Source organism: Dryobates pubescens, chromosome 10, assembly GCF_014839835.1.
Source record: "Dryobates pubescens isolate bDryPub1 chromosome 10, bDryPub1.pri, whole genome shotgun sequence".
Classification (NCBI taxonomy): domain Eukaryota; kingdom Metazoa; phylum Chordata; class Aves; order Piciformes; family Picidae; genus Dryobates; species Dryobates pubescens.
Window position 1 is genome coordinate 26745234 of NC_071621.1, and position 6000 is coordinate 26751233.

Consider the following 6000-nt stretch of genomic DNA (forward strand, 5'->3'; position numbering starts at 1 on the left):
GGCACAGCAACTACACTTTCCCTAAAGAAGAGTAGTAATAATTTAGAGTTGCCCTCTGATTTCTTAGGGCAAGTGACAGCTACTTACCTCCTTGGGTGGTACTTTATTCACTGGTACTTGTGTCAGTTCCAGCAGATTGTCCACCTGCTTTAGTTCAGGCTGTTGTGTGCTGAATTGTCACTCTGTAATTTGGGTTCCTAAATTACCTCCCACTCACCTGCTGCCTTTTCCTACTTACAATCCTGCTGCCTGTTTCTTTTTGTTTGTCACTCATTAATGATTTTGTGCTTTTTCACATAGGTGATCACATACAGACACAAATAATCCTTGTCCAGGAAGATTGATTTTACAGAGCTTTCCGTTTCCCCTCTAGAAGCTGCTACAACCCCAGGTTGAGAGGAGAGGTTTTAGATTAGGATGACTGCTTGCTCCAAGCCCATTTACACTGAGTTAGTTTGCCCAGGCTTTTCACACATGACTGCAATTAAACCACTGTTTCAAATTTATACCATACCTGCCCATTTCTGTTCAGCAACTTTTCTATCCAATGATGCCAACAGAGCACTCATCCTCTCTTGGTTTCCTGTTCCTCTACACTGATCAGGAAAAAGCTGGGGTTTTGTTGTTGTTTTGGTTTTCTTTATTTGGTTTATGTTCTGATTTTTTTCTGTTTTTTTCTATTCTTTTCTCCTAAGCCTCAGGCATCCTATTTATTTTTTTTCTAAGGCAAAAAGTTCTAATTCATTTTTTTTTTCCTTTTTCATGCCCTTTCAGTAGTTCCAAATCTCTCCTTTTAGGCTGCAACAATCAGAGCTGTACACAGATTTCAGCTGAGATTGCATGTACATCTATGAACACAAACACTTAGTTGATCATAGCCACATAATGTACTGTCTACATAGTTAGCTCTTCTTCTGGAAACAATATTGTTAACATATAATGTGCAAAAGCAATTTTTTACTTTCTCTACTCTGTGTAAACTTAAGTTGCCATTGTGCTTCTAGTATACCAACACTGATGAAATTTTCCTAGTCTCCTGTAAACTGACAGTAGAAATCAAATTTGCTGGGCTTAGGTGAAGCAATGAGGGAAACAATTCTCAGCTGTATTTACATGATAGAAAATGATGTAAAGAAAAAAGAAAAGGCAAATCTTCATGCTACCAAACTTCAGTTTTCATGGAAAGCCCCAGCAGTTTTGATTGGCTCCATGCAGAGGAAACTCCATAGAGAAGATGATGAGCAGTCAGCATGGACACCAGAGTAGCTCTCCTCTTGATATGTTAAATGGGAGCAAACAGCATATTTTGTTTAAATGTTTTTAGCTATTTTCAGCCCAGCTTTTGCCATCAAACTTGGTTCCTCTGCAAGTTTACTTGCTAATTTTAAAAGCTATTAGCCAAATTCAACCAAATGGGAACAAAAAGTAGGGGCCTTGGAAGACATTAATATCCTACAAATTTCATGTAGGTAGCCATCAGAAAAGAAGAAAAAGACAACTGAGGTGTTCCCACCTGGGAAGGACTGACCAAGCAATCTCATAATCCACACCAGACAGTGCTCTCCAGTCTGCCTCAGCCACAGAAAAGAACTACAGTTGAACCAAGTCAGCCAGTTTCCAAGCACACACAACCTCAGTCAATGTAATTTCATTGAACAACTTAACTATTTCGTAATTTCAACTTCAGCAGCATCTGAAGTGTCAAATCTGTCCACATGTGCAATCCATTTGATCTCTGTTTGTCAGTGAACCTCACGAATGATGTGTAATAGAAATCCATTAGAATATAGAGCCTTAAGGGGACTAAGTCAAAGTAATTTTCCATTTCAATTTAATCTGGTACTCTTGTAGTATTTTGTCCCACCTGGTTCTTCAATTGCCTTTGAGGTATCCTTAAGGATAAACAAAGACTGTGGCTTTTAATAGTTTTTCTAAATGCAAATAAATGTTCTTACATCTTCCAGACTCTCTTTATACACAGTGAAATAAAAAAGGAGCAGCCTTTAAAAGTGTATTTGGAGACATAGCACACTGAAGTTCTTAGCATCCTAGAATTATTTCCCCTTTCTTTCCTGCCTTATGTTTCTCTTCACTGAACTTTAATGGCAGGTGATTTGTTCTGTAGGATTTGATTGCAACGTACTAACTGCCGCAAGAGCAGGTACCCTCTTAAGGATAAATTATCTTCCAGTTTCAAAATTGCATCTTTCTAGGTGTACTGATGATAAAGCCTTGAGGTTCTTCTAGCTCTGCAAATTAAGTGCCTTGATACACTCCTCACTTGCTATGCTTGTGAGGTTAAAAAAAAAAAGATAGAATGTGTGGTGGTATCCACTTCAAGCAAGGGAGCTGTAGCTGTTTTTAATGATACATGCTTTTGCTAATACAAGCTGAATTATGATAAAGCCTTGAGATTAATCTAGCTCTGCAAATTAAGTGCCTTGATACACTCCTCACTCGCTATGTTTGTGAGGTGGAAAATAATAGCACCTGTGGTGCTATCTACTGCAAGCAATAGCGTTGTAGCCGCATTTAATGACACATGCTTTTGCTAATACGAGCTAAATTCCTTCAGAAGGCCAGAATGTCTATGGACTTATGACCTTGTACTCAGTACTAGCAGATTAACTCTGAAATAAGCCAGTGATTTCAGTGGAGGCACAACATTTAAAACAAGAGAGGAATTGTGTTCAGTTTCTACTTCTTGACACAATTCTCGTGCTAGGACTTCTCTTTTTTTGGCTACTGTTTTCTTCATCAGAGTTTTGTGATTAAGGGCTACACAGGGTTTAGCTGAAAATAGCCTTGGCAGAAATTGCTGTTTTCTTCTAACTAAAACATTTTTATAATAAAAGTGGGTTGCAGGGGAGACTGTTCTGGAATATCCCCTTTAAAGAAGGGATGGGGTGTTTGTATCCTTCAGTTCTGCAGGCATTTTTTCATCTTTTGAGATGCCACTGGCATGCTGTCAAAAATGTCCTGTATCTGGAAAAGACAAAGCTTAACAGTCTACTTTAATTTTCACTCTTTTTCTCTAAATAGATGACAATATTCCACAAAATTCCCATCTTAAGAAAGGAGTCTTAGCTATGTATTTGGCTAGAGTTGAGGGGGAAAAGTGGACCTCTGTTGTGAGGTTTTGACATCTCCATTCTGGTAGAATATTTGACCCATTTTCCATATGACAATATCCCAGATGACACAAAGGCTTGAGAATATATTTCGCCTGAAAATTTGTAACTCTCTTTCCACAGTCTTTCCTAGTTCTGCTTGTTAATAAGGAAGCCAAGTAAATGCAGTAAAATTAAAAGGGGTCAGGACCTAAAAATACTTCAGTGACTTATTCCTAGTAAAAAGTTCTACTTTCTAGTATGATTTTGTTTATTCAAAAACTTGTATGTCTATCTCAGAACAGTGTGCAAAACAAAACAAACCCAAAAGCATTTGCTTTATCTCCAACAGTTGTATATATTTGTCAAGCTTTAAAACACTTACATCCAATTCCTTGGTAACCACATTCCTTTTTCTTTTTCCCCCACAGAAGCAGTTTCATTAAAGAAGCTGTTGTCTGGATTGGTTTAACTCTGCCTATACTTTACATCCTAATTTCATTGTAAACACTTGTCATTGTTTCACTGAAGTGAATGCCTCCATGATTATCAATGACTTTGATTTCCAGTGCCATGGACATGACCCAGCTACAGCCACGTTATAAAATAAACGCTGTCACTAAAAAAACAATGCTGTCATTGACTAACAACTTGCACTTGTCATAATAATTATAACCATGAATGAGATAAAAACATGAAGTGGCCAGAAGCAGGAACTGCAGCTAAGTGTCAGCTGTTACGTGACAACCTTATGTATCAGTGAAGGCATGTTTGGGTGACATGACACAAGAGCAGTGACATTAGCAGATGATGTCCCTTCTCAGATACAGGAAATCAGACAGCTTGTCCCAACCTCAACTTCAAAGCAGCTTAATTTTTGTAACTTGTCCCTTGTGCAGTTACCAATGGTTACAAAAATCATGATGATGGTGGTTGAAATAGATTGAACGCAAAGACTGCATAATACATAGTGTGTGAAAAAAAAATATTAGCAAATTATTACCACAGAGGTGGAAATACTAATTCACTTAGAAGGAACTATTATGAACTGTATTTGATACTGTTACATAAACAAACTCCTTTACAAGTGATTTTACTACTTCCTGTGGTAAGCAGTAAAGGTACTAAAATTTGCCCCTAAGATAGGCTGACACCCCTGTGGTATCTTTGCTGTAGTACCAGAGACTAAATATTCAGATGCACAAAGATGTCTCATTGGAAAAGGTCCTGACACCTGAGAGATGCTCAGTGGTAAAGCCACAGGCTGTAGGCCAGTTTAACATGTCTGCTTCTGGTGGGCAAAGCTATCAAGAACAGTGGCCTCCTTAAGCCTTTCCCTGGCAGGAAGTCATTTGGCCTCAGGACAAAGCTTTTGCAAACAATCTTATAGATTTTTAATGGTAAAAGTGTCTGCTGGTCAGCCAAGTTTCAATGTCAGTGTCAGAGCCTATGCCTCCTCAGCTAGGTTATTAAGAAAGGCAGAATGGCCTGACACCAAGCCAGCTGCCAACACAGCAGTTCATTAGTAATTATCCTGACTGCTGTTTTTCAGGTGTTTTGATCAGGCTTTGGGGTAATGTTTCATCCTGTTTTCTGTGTCCCTGAGGTGGAAGAAGAATCTCCCCTCAATGTAACTTTTTGTGCACTAGGTCCTTCATCTGAACGCTCCTGCAAGGGAATACATATCCAGCTGAAGAGTCCTGGATCTGGAGTCCCTGACATCTTCCCTGGAGCCAAGGCTCATGGAGGTGCTGCCAGCTGGAGGATCATGACACTGAAGGACACCTAAGTGAGCTTCACACAGCTATGGTATTTTGGAAAGGAAAAGGATAAATCCCTCCAGACTCATACCATATTTTGCCTTTGAACTTGATCAAAGCAGGGATTATATATATGCATGCGATAAAGGCAACTCGGAATGCTCAGTGTTGCTACTGGAACCCTTACATTTTTATTGAAACCTAGCATTTTAATAATGTATGAAAGATACTTTCTGTAATTAGACACATTTTAGTGGAAATGACAGGAAAATTTAACAGCAGATATAAAAACTACTATACCAGACATTAATGGTAGTTTCATGAAATATTTAAAATATCTGTGAATGGAACTAATCTAACAACCACCACATTCTTTCAGTTCCATTTGTTTCTAGCAGACATTAAAAGGCACTCTAATATAACTGTTGGAAATATAATCACAATTAATGTCAAGGTAATGTTGTTATTCAAGTACTAACAAAAGAATACACAATTTGTGTTTAGACCATACAATTAGCAATAATAAAATTACCCTGTGATTTCTAGACTATGTAAGGTCTGCTCCTGTAAACATATTAATAGATGTGTGTTGAGTCATATGCATAAATATTCCCAGCCACAGTGGCTAGCTTCCAGGCTTGTAGACTAAGTCCATGTGTAACTTTTCATCTTAGGGGCACGACACAGGCAGAATTGCACTTCTGTCCTAGCTGATAGCATATATCTTCATTGAATTAAAAGATAAAAGTGTGTTGCATACCTTTTAAGATTAGAAAAAAATCAGAAATTCCTCAAGGTGATTTTTTTTTTTTATCCTCAGTTCTCCTTTCCAAAATATCCTGTCCAGTAAATACCCCTTAGGTAGTACACTGAGCATTAATAAGAGTAGATTCTAATACACAACTGGATCTTCACTGAGTAATGCTTTATGCCTTTGCAGGTGAACTGAAAAAGTAGGGAAGCACTGGCCCGGAAATGTTTACTTTCAAAAGCGATTCCAGGATTGATTCCTCAGATAGTGCAAAGAAACTTTAAAATCTGTTGTTCGGGGTTTTTTCCTACAAAGAACTGCATTTTGGCATTACTGCTGGAAGAAAATCTTTTGTATCTTGCAGCTGTGGCATCCTTAT